This window comes from Geotrypetes seraphini, chromosome 15 (genome assembly GCF_902459505.1).
Source record: "Geotrypetes seraphini chromosome 15, aGeoSer1.1, whole genome shotgun sequence".
Classification (NCBI taxonomy): Eukaryota; Metazoa; Chordata; class Amphibia; order Gymnophiona; family Dermophiidae; genus Geotrypetes; species Geotrypetes seraphini.
This window is the reverse complement of record NC_047098.1, coordinates 47,859,508-47,874,873: the sequence shown is the minus strand read 5'-3', so window position 1 is coordinate 47,874,873 and position 15,366 is coordinate 47,859,508.

The following is a 15,366-nucleotide window of genomic DNA, read 5'->3' as shown; positions in this document are numbered from 1 at the left end:
ACCTATCTCAACTAAAGATGAAGAAATGGCAAGAATCAGAGATTCAAAGATTAGATAAGGATATAACAGAGGATGAAATACGGGAAGTAATAAATCGTATTAAGATAGGTAAATCACCAGGAATGGATGGATTTATGGGTCTATTTTATAAAAGTTTATATGGGGGGTTTGATTGATATTTGTTGCTATATTGAGCTTGTCCTGTTTGCTTGGCTGTATTTCTTGTTGAGCTCAATAAAATATATTTGACAATAAAAAGTTTATATCCTTTGTAACCCCTCTTTTGGCTAGATTGTTTAATAATTTAAAGAATAGGGAACAATTCCCATATTTTAAGCGACTAGCAGGAATTACAATTCTACCTAAACCGGGGAAAGACAATACAATGTGCTCTAGTTATAGACCTATCTCGTTATTGGGAATAGATACAAAAATTATGGCTAGAATTCTTACTGATAGATTGTCACCAATTATGCCAACACTTATTCACCTGGACCAAGTGAGTTTTATCAGTGGGAGACAGGTGGCTTATGGGATAAGAAAGGTCTTAGACCTGGTTTGGAGGGCTAAAAAGGAAGGACCAGAATGGGTGGCAGTGTCGGTCGATGCTGAGAAAGCATTTGATTGAGTTGAATGGAAAATTATGGAAGCAGTTTTGGGATGTATAGGAACTTCAGAGAGGGACAAGGCAGGGGAGCCCGTTATCTCCCTTGATTTTTGCATTGATTATTGAACCCTTGGCACAGAAAATTAGACAATCTCAACAGATTAAAGGCATGAGGTTAGCTGGTGAAGAACAAAAATTATCTAAGAACATAAACACATAAGCATCGCCTCTGCCGAGTCAGACCATAGGTCCATTGTGCCCAGCAGTCCGCTCCTGCGGCGGCCCCCCAGGTCAGTGACCTGTAAGTGATCCTTTACTTAAGACATTTTGTCCTGTATAGTACCCCTCTAACTATACCCTTCAATTCCCTTTTCCTTCAGGAAATTGTCCAACCCCTTTTTGAAACTCAAAATCGTACTCTGCTCTACCACCTCCTCTGGAAGCGCATTCCAGGTATCCACCACCCTCTGAGTGAAGAAGAGCTTCCTAGCATTTGTTCTGAATCTGTCTCCCTTCAATTTTCTTGAGTGCCCTCTTGTTTTTGTTTCCCCCGCCAGTCTGAAGAATCTGCCCCTCTCTACCTTCTCTATACCCTTTATGATCTTGTAAGTTTCTATTATGTCCCCTCTAAGTCTCCGTTTTTCCAGGGAAGAGAGCCCAGTTTCTCCAGCCTCTCAGCATATGAAAGGTTTTCTATGCCCTTTATCATTTTTATTGCTTTCCTGGACCCTCTCGAGTGTCCTCATATCCTTCTTAAGGTACGGCGACCAGTATTGAACGCAGTATTCCAGATGCGGGTGCACTATCGCCCAATATAGCGGCAAGATAACTTCTTTGGTTCTGGTAGTGATTCCTTTTTTGATAATGCCCAACATTCTGTTTGCCTTCTTTGAGGCCGCTGCGCATTGCGCCCCCGGCTTCATTTGGTCCACCAAAACCCCCAAGTCCCTTTCTAGGTTGCTTTTCCCCAATATCATCCCCTCCATCGTGTAGTTGTACATCGGGTTTCCTTTCCCTATGTGCAAGACTTTGCATTTCTCTACATTGAAGCACATTTGCCATTTATTAGCCCATTCGCTCAGTTTGTTCAGGTCCCTTTGTAGTTCTTTACATTCCTCATCAGTTCTAACCCTACTGGAGAGTTTTGTGTCATCCGCAAATTTTATAACTTCGCACTTCGTCCCTACTTCCAGGTCATTAATGAATATATTGAACAGAAGTGGTTCCAGCACTGACTCCTGCTGGACACCGCTCGTAACTTTACTCCTACCCTCTGCTTCCTGTCCGCCAGCCAATTACAGATCCATCTGTGCACATCCCCTTCCACCCCGTGGTTCCACACTTTCCTTAGCAGGCGCTCATGGGGTACCTTGTCGAAGGCTTTTTGGAAGTCCAGATATATAATGTCTATGGGGTCGCCTTTGTCCAAATGTTCGTTTATCCCCTCGAAGAAGTGCAGTAGGTTCGTTTGGCAAGATCTTCCTTTACAGAAACTATGCTGGCTGGTTCTCATCAGATTATTTCTTTCTATATGTTTATTGATGCTGTCCTTGATTAATGATTTGGCCATCTTCCCCTGAACTGAGGTTAAGCTCACTGGTCTGTAGTTCCCTGGGTCGCCTCTGGTTCCTTTTTTGAAGATAGGTGTAACATTCGCTATCCTCCAGTCCTCCGGGATTACCCCTGTTTTCAAAGATAGGTTGCAAATCTTCTGTAGTAATTCAGCTATTTCGTCTCTGAGCTCCTTCAGTATTCTCGGGTGGATTTCATCTGGTCCTGGCGATTTGTCAGTTTTTAATCTATCTATCTGTTTGAGTACGTCTTCGAGGCTCACCTCTGTTGATAATAATTTTTCCTCTTGATCCCCCTTGAAGGTTTTTTCTGGTTTTGGCAAGTTGGATGTGTCCTCTTTTGTGAAGACTGACGAGAAAAACGTGTTTAATCTGTCTGCCACCTCCTTTTCCTCCTTTACCACTCCTTTACTGTCCTTTACCACATCCAGGGGTCTCACTGCCTCCCTCGCCGGTTGTTTTCCTTTCACATATCGAAAGAATGGTTTAAAATTCCATGCCTCCTTGGCAAGTCTCTCCTCATACTCTTTTTTTCGCTGTTCTGACCTCACGGTGACATTCTTTTTGATGTTTCCTGTGCTCTTTCCAGTTTTCCTCGGTTTTATCCTTTTTCCACTTCTTGAATGACTTATTCTTGTCTCCTATCACCTTCCTAACTTCATTGGTTATCCATGCCGGGTCTTTTGTTTGATTCCTTTTGCTCCCTTTTCTAAATCTGTTTGCTGATGACATTATGGCTATTGTCGAAGCCTCAGAGATGTCTTTGAATGCCCTAAAAGATGCTATGGGTGAATATGGCCAACTGTCAGGATTTAAGGCTAATCTATCTAAGACAGAAGTGATGAATATATCAGCATCTACAGAAAAGATTAAGGGCCTTTGAGATAGGTAAAGGAACCTATTTGCTACTTAGGAATAATAATGGGAGCAGACTGGACACTCTTGTTCCAGCAGAATTATACACCATTGGTTAGGACGTATGGAGGTGTTTATGATGATGATCCTTCCTACATTTTTGTACTTATTCCAAGTATTACTGATAGAAATTCCAAAACTGTATTTTCAAAAGTAGAGTAGCATGATAATGAGATTCATTTGGGGAGGAAAGCGTCCAAGGGTGGGAAGATATGCAATGCTTAAGTCTAAGGTGGAAGGAGAACTAGGCATACCTTCTTTAGAGAATTATTATAGAGTGGCCCAGTTAAGAGCAATAGTTGAATGGCATTCAAATCCACCTAAATTATGGGTAAGGATAGAACAGGAAATGTTAGATGGGATAGAGGGTATCAAAGATTTGAAATATTTACCATGGGTCTGGAGAGATAAAGAAATGATGAATATAAGTAACCCTTATAGTAGATGTTCTATGGGAATGTGGAAAAAATGCGAGGAAAAAATTTTTAGGAAAAGAAAAAAGTATTTATTCTATATTATATGCGCAAGATTTTATACCAGGAAGGGAGGGGGGAATTTTAAAAAAGTGGGAGCTAAAGGGACTGAGATGTTTTGGTCAATTGATGGAGGAAGGAGAAGTTAAAGCATTCATAGACCTTCAGGATCAATATCACTTGGAAGCAGGAGATCTTTTCCCCTACTTACAGGTGAAAAACTATATTATGACATATAAGGGGATAGGAAAGGAAGTTTTAAGGAAATCTGAATTTGAAAAAGGTCTGGGGAGTCCGGTTGCTAAAGGATGTATTTCCCGGTTATATAAAATTATAACATGAGGATAAAAATACGAAAACATCGTATATGAAAGCATGGGAAAAAGATTTGAGAAAGGAATGGTCAACTGACGAGTGGGTAATGATTGTATCCCACCTCTTCCACATAGCTAGAGCAGCTGCTTTGGTTGAAAATGCTATTAAGCTACTAACAAGATGGTATATTACTCCAGTAGTCCAATTTTAATCAGCAAATGTACTATAAAGAAAAACGATGCTTGTTGGAAGGGATGTGGGGAAAGAGGTACATTCTATCATATGTGGTGGGAATGTCAAAAGATCCAGAAATACTGGGAGCTAGTATTTTGTTATGTGAGTAAATTAATTCAAATTCCTCTTGATATGAGTGCTGATAAGGCACTATTGGGATTTGGAGTAGAGGGCCTATCATCCTCTCAACTCAAACTTATGGATCTGGAATTTATAGCTGCTCGATTTTTACTGGCACAGCAATGGCGAACTCCAAATATATCTACTATAAGAGATATGAGAGATCGATTAGGAGTGGTAAATATAGATTGTCGGCCCTCTTAACAAATCAATGGGTGATATATGATATATGGGGAAAATATACTGAATTGGAAAAAGAAGATTTTTTAAAGATTTAAATTATTTACTTTATCACACTATCCTAATGGAATGAGATACCAGGCCTTCTGAAGGGGGGGGGGGGAGGTAAGGGAGGGGTGATTCTTAAATGTTTAAATGATAAGATGTATTCATTTATGAAATATGCTAATTATGTTAATGTAATTTATAATATGTATTGAGATTATTGTGAGTTATATTTTTGGGGCCAAAATTATTAAAATAAAGAATTATAAAAAAAAGAGATTTCTTACATTCAATGCAGGGAATCCTACTACCTGCTGTGGGTTCACAAGGAGCGGCAAAAACTGCTGGACACTGGTATTAAAGAAAGCCAACTACCTTCAGCCAGGCCAGAACCTTCATGAGGAGATCAATACAAGCACAAGGTTAAATGCAAGAAATATCATCGTATCCTATCAGAACATGTCCTTTTCTAATCTAATCTAATCTTCGGTTTATATACTGGGTCATGCCCAGTGGAGCTCGACTCGGTTCACATACGATTAAGAATAGAGTACATAGCAAAAAAACATAGGAGAAAGAAGAGCTATAATTAAAAAACTAGAATATATAGTAAAAGAGCATAAGAAAAAGAACTATAATATTATCATTTTGTTCAGGCTGTAGTTAAACCATTTAAACATTGCGAGAGCAAAGTTTTCAAGGATTTACGAAATAATTGCAGTTGGCCTAAGAGCCTAATGGAGTGAGGAAGTGTCAACCGATGGTAAACCAATCACAGATGATCTGTCAGATAGTCAGCCAATGGTGTTGAAATTCTTACCAATAAGATCTGATGCAATCAAGTATGGTAAGCTTAGTAGGTTCTGTGCACAAGTTTTTGCACTGTTACGACTACTCTATGCACAACAAAATTTAGCATACAGTTTAGTGCATTGTTCATTTGAATCTAGTGGCAATGAAGGCATTAGCTGTTCAACCCCCAATGCAGAGAATTCTATACAAGACCTAAGGCTAGAAATTTGGCACATGGTTAAAAAGCAGTATACAAAAATACTTACTTTTTTGTTGATAGCATTAATAAGGGTTTTGTGCCAGTTTCTTTTGTTGGGCCAGAATGAGCTACCCACAAACACAGTAAGGCTATTCTTACGTTCATGAAATCTGTGGTGAACAAATCTTTTGAGTTTATTAGAACACAGTTTTAGAATGAACCTGGGAATAAAGGTGAAGCGATTGAAATTGTGTACTGTATTTGGATTTTCAAAAGGCATTTGATAAAGTACCTCATGAAAGACTTCTGAGGAAATTGGAAAGTCATGGGATGGGAGGTAATGTCCTTTTATGGACCGAGAACTGGTTGAGAGACAGAAAACAGAGAGTGGGTTTAAATGGTCAATATTCTCAATGGAGAAGGGTAAATAGTGGGGTTCAAATCAAAATTCACCCTTCCACTTTCATTTATATCATTGTTTTAAAATTGTTCTTTTAACTACCACGAACTACTAGTTCTCAAGGAGGAAAAAGCCTCAGATCCCTGTCCAAAGCCAGAGCAAATCTTGCTTATGGACTAGAAAGGGCAACAACCTCATAGGCTTCAAAAAAAAAAACCCCTCCTTGTTCATTATTCACACCAAAGTCTCAGTTCGATAATAGTTAACCATAAATTTCTTCTATAACACAGTTCAATATAATCCAACTAATTTGTTCTTCAAAGAAAGATATAACTGGAACATAGGCCAATGCCTTCTTATTCTAAGGTATATTTCAGTTGATCATCGCCTTATAGAATTTTTCTGACATCATTGTATGATTTAAAGTTTTCTTGTATTTCTGAATTGACTGAATTTGTGCTCTATCCCTATTATAACAGGGATGATTAACAATGTTGTTTAGACATGTTATATGTGATAATCGGAGGGAAACAAGATTTTTATGTATGTGATATGGAAACCGCACAGTTGTATGCAGTAAATAAATTTTTAATAAATAGGCAATATTCACTTATCGTTATTGCTAATGGCCCTCCTGGTCTCCGGCTCCGTTGCCTGTCCCCATGAACTGTGTATGGCATCCTCTGATGTCATCGGAGGACGCTATACACAGTTCGTGAAGACAGGCAACAGAACTAAGAAAAATTTCTTCTTCTTATATTGTTAGAAAATTATAACTTTTTATTTTTAAAAATGATAAGGGAATAATTTGTCTGTTACAATGCTTTAACTGTTTTTATCCACCTAGAATCTATTATGAGAACAGAGTGGAATATAATTAAATAAGAATAGAATAGAACAAAGATTCTCTTGTTTTATTGAAGGAGATGGGTGGTCTGATTTTAAAAATATGAGTGGGTTCCGGTACTCTGTGTCATGGATGCTACTGTAGTAGAAATGGAACTGTGTACACATCAACCAGAGATAAACTTAATATTTATTTAAAAATTAGAACAGTCTCTATCATATATTAATGTTACCCCATAGGGGTTAAAAAGATATTAATCCTGGAACTCATGGGGAAAATTAAAATAAGAAATTTGAAAGTGAAAAAAATGTTCCCTGAAGGTAGGGAACAAAAGAAAAGAAGTTTATTTGTTACTGCTGTGGTAAGGGTGTTGTGGCTTTCCAGCTTTTCATTTGCAGGGTTTAAAAGGCTGCTCTCTGCTACATGCACCAGAGATCAGTAAGATTCTGTAGCTGACAGTTGAGGCTGTTGGAAGGAGCCTTTGTGAGAGGCAGCTGCGTGCTGGAAGCTGTCTTAGTCAAAGTTACATTTGGTGGGTAAAATTTGAATTTTGAGAGTTTGTGTAGCTAAATAATACAGCGCTCGCGAGATTATTTGACTCTTGAGTGTGTGATTGTGAATTTAAAAGCTTATCTACTGAATTGAGTTTTTGTGAAGCTGCTGGTCTGTGTAGATGATTTGATCAATTATTTCAGTTTCCATTAAAATTTAAACCATATACTGTAATTCAACAGACCTTTACGTAAACTTCTCATTGTCTGTTAAAGGAAGCTGTTAAAGGTTACGTTCTGTTTCGTGGCTTGATGTAAAGCTACATCTTACATAAGAACATAAGAACATAAGCAATGCCTCTGCTGGGTCAGACCTGAGGTCCATCATGCCCAGCAGTCCGCTCACGCGGCGGCCCAACAGGTCCAGGACCTGTGCAGTAATCCTCTATTTATACCCCTCTATCCCCTTTTCCAGCAGGAAATTGTCCAATCCTTTCTTAAACCCCTGTACTGTACTCTGCCCTATTACTCCCTCTGGAAGCGCATTCCAGGTGTCCACCACTCGTTGGGTAAAGAAGAACTTCCTAGCATTCGTTTTAAATCTGTCCCCTTTCAACTTTTCCAAGTGTCCTCTTGTTCTTTTATTTTTCGAAAGTTTGAAGAATCTGTCCTTCTCTACTCTCTCTATGCCCTTCATGATCTTATAAGTCTCTATCATATCCCCTCTAAGTCTCCTCTTCTCCAGGGAAAAGAGACCCAGTTTCTCCAATCTCTCAGCGTATGAGAGGTTTTCCATCCCTTTTATCAAGCGTGTCGCTCTCCTCTGAACCCTCTCGAGTAATGCCATATCCTTCCTAAGGTACGGAGACCAATATTGGACACAGTATTCCAGATGCGGGCGCACCATCGCCCGATACAATGGCAGGATAACTTCTTTTGTCCTCGTTGTAATACCCTTCTTGATTATGCCTAGCATTCTATTTGCTTTCTTAGCGGCTGTTGCGCACTGTGCCGTCGGCTTCATTGTCATGTCCACCATTACCCCCAAGTCCCTTTCTTGGTTGCTCTCATTCAATAATATCCCTCCCATCGTATAGTTGTACCTCGGGTTTCTGTTTCCAACATGCAATACTTTACATTTCTCAACGTTGAACTTCATCTGCCATCTCGCCGCCCATTCCCCCAATTTGTTCAAGTCCCTTTGCAATTCTTCGCATTCCTCTTTAGTCCCAGCTCCACTAAATAGTTTTGTATCGTCCGCAAATTTTATTATCTCACACTTCGTGCCTGTTTCTAGATCATTTATGAATATATTAAATAGCAGCGGCCCGAGCACTGAGCCCTGCGGAACACCACTCGTGACCCCCATCCAGTCCGAGTAGTGGCCCTTCACCCCTACCCTCTGTTTCCTACCCGCCAACCAGTTTCTGATCCATCTATGTACGTCTCCGTCCACTCCATGGTTCTTCAGTTTCCGGAGTAGACGTTCGTGAGGCACCTTGTCAAAGGCTTTTTGGAAATCAAGGTATATGATGTCTATGGGGTCTCCTCTGTCCATCCGTTTGTTAATTCCTTCGAAGAAGTGCAATAAGTTCGTTAGGCACGATCTCCCCCTGCAGAAACCATGTTGGGTTGTTTTCAAAAGTTCGTTTCTTTCCAGATGTTCATCGATGTGTTCTTTAATCAGTGCTTCCGTCAGTTTCCCCGGAACCGAGGTCAAACTCACTGGTCTGTAGTTTCCCGGGTCACCTCTTGATCCCTTTTTAAAGATGGGCGTGACATTGGCTATCTTCCAATCCTCCGGGATCATGCCCGTTTTCAAGGATAGGTTGCAAATTTGCTGCAGTAGTTCCGCTATCTCCTCCTTTAATTCCTTCAGAACCCTGGGATGGATTCCGTCCGGACCCGGGGATTTGTCAGTTTTAAGTTTTTCTATCTGCCTGTGTACATCATCAAGGCTCACTTCCATGGATGTTAATTTTTCTGCTTGATTTCCATTGAAGATTTGTTCAGGTTCCGGTATGTTGGTTGTGTCTTCGTTTGTAAATACAGACGAGAAGAACATGTTGAGTCTTTCTGCGACTTCTTTCTCCTCCTTCACCGCTCCCTTCCTGTCTCCTTCGTCCAGCGGTCCTACCTCCTCCCTAGCTGGCTGTTTCCCTTTAACATATCTGAAGAACGGTTTGAAATTTCGTGCCTCCCTGGCTAGCCTCTCTTCATACTCTCTTTTGGCTTTTCGAACCACACGGTGACATTCTTTTTGATACTTCCTGTGCTCCTTCTGGTTCCCTTCAGTTTTGTCCTTTTTCCATTCCCTGAATGAATTTTTCTTATTGCCTATCGCTTCCTTCACTATTTTAGTCATCCATACTGGGTCTTTTGTTCGACCCTTTTTGCACCCCTTTCTGAATCTGGGGATGTGCAGATTTTGTGCCTCGCTCACTGTGTCTTTGAAAAAAGACCAGGCATGTTCTACTGTTTGCCATTTTTTGGAAGTGTTCCTAAGTTTCTTCCTTACCATTTCCCTCATTGCTTCATAGTTTCCTTTCCTGAAGTTGAAAGATGTCGCTATGGTTCTCTTTCCGTTCGGTATGCCTACTTCAACCTTGAACTTGATCATATTATGATCACTGTTTCCCAACGGTCCCACTACTTCCACTTCCTTTGCAGGTCCCCTTAGTCCATTTAGGATTAAATCCAGAGTGGCATTTCCTCTCGTCGGTTCTCTAACAAGCTGCTCCATGAAGCAATCTTGTATAGCCTCCAGGAATTCTGTCTCCCTAGCGCATCTTGAGCTTCCAAGACTCCAGTCTATCCCAGGATAGTTGAAGTCTCCCATAACAACTGTGTAACCACTTTTGCATTCTCGCTTCATCTCGGCATCCATTTCTTTATCGCTATCTCCGGTTTGCCCGGGTGGACGATAGTATAGGCCCATCTTTATTTCATGCCCTTTCCTACCCGGTATTTTAACCCATAGCGATTCCAGTTTGTTGATCATCTCCGCTGTGTCCATTCTTGTCGATTGTATGCTTTCTTTTACATATAGGGCTATTCCTCCTCCTTTCTGACCTGACCTATCCCGGCGATAGAGCTTGTACCCCGGCAGTGCTGTATCCCATTTGTTTTCCTCATTCCACCACGTTTCAGAGATTCCAATGATGTCTATGTCCTCTGCATTGGCCATGGCTTCTAGCTCCCCCATTTTGTTTCTTAAACTCCTTGCATTAGTATATATGCAGTTTAGATCCTGGCATTTTGTCGTCTTCATTTCTTTTCCCTGTGCTTCAGTCTTTGGTGTCTTCTCTTTTGCTACAATCTTTCTAACCTCCTCTTCTGGGTTAGTTGACTCCTGTAATTTGTCTCTTGTTTCTTCCCTGCCTTTTTTCCCCTTAGTATCTTCACGGGATACCTTCTTCCGAATCATCGACGCTAGGTCGACTGTCGGCTTTCCCCTTTCTCTTAGTTTAAAGCCTGTTCTATTCCTCTCTTGACGTTGTTTGCTAGAAGTCTTGTTCCCGCCACGCTCAGGTGCAGTCCATCTCTCCTGTAGAGCTTGCTCTTGCCCCAGAACGTTGTCCAGTTCCTCACGAAGTGGAACCCTTCTTCCTCACACCATCTCCTCATCCATGCATTTATTGATTGTAGTTCTTCCTGCCTTTTCACATCTGCCCTCGGTACCGGTAGGATCTCTGAGAATGCTATCTTCTGGGTCCTCATCTTCAGTTTCCTTCCTAGAATCTTGAACTGTTCTATCAGCGTGCCTCTTCTGTAGTCTCTCCTGCTGACATCATTCGTCCCGATGTGGATCATTACTGCGGTCTCTTCCGTCTCCGCTCCTTCCAGGATCTTCCCAATTTTGTCCACGATGTCCTTGGTTCTCGCTCCTGGGAGGCAGGTCACCAGTCGATCCTCTCTTCCTCCTGCTATGTGGCTGTCCACATGCCTCAATATCGAGTCTCCCACCAGGATCGCTGACTTTCCCTTCTTCAATTTTCTTATCGGTCTCAGGTCAATGTCCTCGGTGTGCTTAGCTCTCTCTTCTTCTGGGCATCGACTAGCCAATTCTTCCCCCTCGTGTGGTATTCTTCTGTGGGTGTCTTCTTTGAGGTCATCTGCTTCTTGCTCCCCCTTCCAAGTTGGTGTTGCATCATCTCTCATCTGGAGTTCGTTCTCTTCCACCCTCCTCCTGTATGCTTCCTCAATGAATTCCTCGAGTTCCCTGACTTCCTTCTCGATGTGTTTCTCACTCCTGAAGTCTTCAAATGCCCTGGTAGGGTCCTCCGTGATGTAAAGTCCTTCTAGCTCCTGTATCTTGTCCTCAAGTCGCTTGACTTCTTTCTTCAAGCTTTTCAGCTCCTGACACCGACTGCATACGTATGACTGTCTCCCCGAGGGGAGGTAGTCATACATATGACAGTCCGCGCAGAACACTGGAAAGCTCATCTTCTGGTTACCTTCTGCTTCCATCGGGGTTACTACTTTAAGAAAACAGATAAGTTTACGTGTTCCTTCGGTGCCTGCTTCCTTCTGCACCTGCTTCTTGCTTTACTGCCTTCTGCCTTTGTATGGACTGCCTACGCTCTACCTTTCCTTACTTTTGTTTGTGTGATTGTTCTTTCTGTGCCTGGTGCCTTTGCACAACCTTGCCTAACTTTTGCTTGTGTGTGGTTGTTCCTTCTGTATCTGCTTCTTGCCTTGCTGCTTTCTTGTGTGTGTTGTCTTTTCTCTTCCTTACCTTACTGCTGCTTGTGTGTTCGTCTCTTCTGCGCTGCTTGCCACTTCCTCACCTTTCAGTCCTTCCCTGTGCTCTTGGGTGTAGTGACTTGGCCCTTCTTGAGGCCCTTCGCAAAGGCGCTCTCGCTAAGGCGAGCGCCTTTGCCGCTCGCCTAACGGCTGTGCGCCGTTGGCTCCGCCCCCTTTTATGGGGGGTTCGGGTGCTGACTCCTCTGACGCGGTGGGGGTGGGCGGAGCTAACTCTCGCCCAGCCCCTAGCCTCCTGCTCTCCTCTGTCTCCCTCCTCTGCTCGTTTTTGCTTCTAAAACTGCTTTTCTCCCTTGCTGCTTCTACTCCTCTTGCCTGATGCTGTGCACCACGTTCGTCGTTGGCTCCGCCCCCTTTTATGGGGGGATTCGGGTGCTGACTCCTCTGACGCGGTGGGGGTGGGTGGAGCTAACTCTTGCCCAGCCCCTAGCCTCCTGCTCTCCTCTGTCTCCCTCCTCTGCTCGTTTTTGCTTCTAAAACTGCTTTTCTCCCTTGCTGCTTCTACTCCTCTTGCCTGATGCTGTGCACCACGTTCGTCGTTGGCTCCGCCCCCTTTTATGGGGGGATTCGGGTGCTGACTCCTCTGACGCGGTGGGGGTGGGTGGAGCTAACTCTAGCCCAGCCCCTAGCCTCCTGCTCTCCTCTGTCTCCCTCCTCTGCTCGTTTTTGCTTCTAAAACTGCTTTTCTCCCTTGCTGCTTCTACTCCTCTTGCCTGATGCTGTGCACCATCTTGGTTCAGGAGAGTTTTTAAGGGAGTGTTCTCTTGACAACTAAATTATGTAAAATATTTAAAAGGATCAGGCATAGGGGTAGAAACATAGAAACATAGAAAAAAAGCAGCAGAAAAGGGCTATAGCCCACCAAGTCTGCCCATTCCAAGTATCCCCTCCCCTGAATTTACTCCCTTAAAGATCCCACGTGAGTATCCCATTTTTTCTTGAAATCCGTCACGCTGCTGGCCTTTATCACCTGGAGTGGGAGTCTGTTTCTATAACCATAAAGCCCTATGACCTCACAATGCAGATGTAAAGAGCTTTAGCCAATAGGAAGAGGAGATGCAAATGTTAAGAGCCTTAGCCAATAGGGAGAGGAGGAGATAGTGGATGCTGTGGCCATTTGGCCTTTATCTGCCATCATAGAAACATAGAAAAAAGCAGCAGAAAAGGCACCAAATCTGCCCATTCCAAGTATCCCCTCCCCTGAATTTACTCCCTTAAAGATCCCACGTGAGTATCCCATTTTTTCTTGAAATCCGTCACGCTGCTGGCCTTTATCACCTGGAGTGGAAGTCTGTTCCAATGATCCACTACTCTTTCGGTGAAGAAGTACTTCCTGGAGTCGCCATGAAACTTCCCTCCCCTGATCTTCAGTGGATGTCCTCTGGTGGTCGAGGGTCCCATGAGCCAGAAGATATCATCTTCTGACTTGATGCGTCCCGTGATGTACTTATATGTTTCAATCATATCTCCCCGTTCTCTTCTTCACCTCAAGCAGGGGTAGGGAACTCCAGTCCTCGAGAGCCGTATTCCAGTCGGGTTTTCAGGATTTCCTCAATGAATATGCATTGAAAGCATTGCATGCAAATAGATCTCATGCATATTCATTGCAGATATCTTGAAAACCCGATTGGAATACAGCTCTCGAGGACCGGAGTTCCCTACCCCTGCTTGAGGTGACTTGGCTTCTTCCTTCTCTTATAAGGGAATTACATATCTAGAGCAGGGGTAGGGAACTCCGGTCCTCGAGAGCCGTATTCCAGTCGGATTTTCAGGATTTCCCCAATGAATATTGTAACCCACTGTAGCCCAGGACAGGGCTCAATAGCACTCCCAGTGGTTACCACAAAATAGCACACTGACGTGTGACCCAAAATGGAGTCACCCTGCAGGACTGGACTTTAAACAGGAACAAAAATCACAAAACAAAGTTCAGGAAAAAATGCTTCAACTTTACTCATTCCTTTCATGAAAGTAAGTAGTTCATCATTCAACTTGTAAACTTGTCAGAATTCTCCCACAGCAGCAAAACCAAAATATCAAAAGAAATAAGTGAAAACAGTACAAAATAAAGTTCTTGGCTTGTTCCCAGCCTTAACTCAATCCTCGCTGCAGGTGAGGATTTAGCTCTCCCTAGAGCTAATACTACCTGTGCCCAAGCAGGCAGTTTCAAAGAATATACAAACACAGTTCATGGCATTTGTTTGGTAGCACTAGTGTCCAAAGTTCATTAAAGCCTCTGGCCAGTTCAGCTCACTGCCAGGATAGGAGAGTGTCAGGTTTTGCAAAATAAGGCCTCTAGACAGGCTTTCAAAATTCCCTCCCAGGGTGTTAGCAAAACCTCTCCCAAACAATACACACTCCTAGCTTGCAAAACAAAAATAGTCCCAAACAGTCAAGTGTAAAATCCAACTCACTGTTTGCAGGTTGAGGCCCAGTCCACCTGCATGGCCTCAGGAAAGTCAGGAGCACATTCAGCAAGACTTGCTTCACAATCCATGGGTTGTTCTTCTGGACATAACAGCTCCTCAGCTTGTCCAGCCTCTAGTAGTTCCATGGGAGTAGGCTGGTTACTCCTGCTTGGCCCCGGGGACTCCCTAGGGAGAAAAGGTTTAAACCTTCTCCCTAGGTAACCTCCCTGTCTGCTCTCCACTGCTGGTTTAAGTACTCTGGGGCAACGCCCTACTCTAGGTGAGTCAGCAGTGTTCCAGGGGCCTCTTGGGCTCCCCCGGTGGTGACTAGGGTATAGATCACCTACTTCCTCCCCAGTCAATTCAGGCTCCCTCTGGTGGTCAACGGATAAATTATCATTCTCAGGAACCACATGCCCCTTCCTGATTCCACCCCGGGATTTCATTTTTACTTTTTCCCCTGCCCTAACTGGGACCTTGGCAGGGAGAATACCTGGCTGGTCACAATATGCATGAGATCTATTTGCATGCACTGCTTCCATGCATATTCATTGGGGAAATCCTGAAAATCTGACTGGAATACAGCTCTCGAGGACCGGAATTCCCTACCCCTGATCTAGAGTATACATATCTATATGGTGGTATATGTAGAAGTCTAAAAAGCCTTTTACAAATTTGGAGATATTAATTCATTTGAAACGCTGGAGACTTACCCCCTTTTACTAAAGCGCAATATTGGTTTTTAGCTTAGGGAGCCACGCTGAATCCTCCGCATTGCTCCTGACGTTCATAGAGTTCCTAGGAGCATTTAGCGTGGCTCCCTGCGCTAATAACAGCTATTGCAGTTTAGTAGAAGGGAGATTGCTGGACTGTTTCTTGACTTAATGAGAACAGTCTTATTTAATACCTGAGACTGTATTTTAAGAAATATTGGGATTCTGAATTCTTAACAGGCTCATCTCCCCTCAAATAGCTCTAAACATTTTTCTCTTTTTTTTCTTGGGT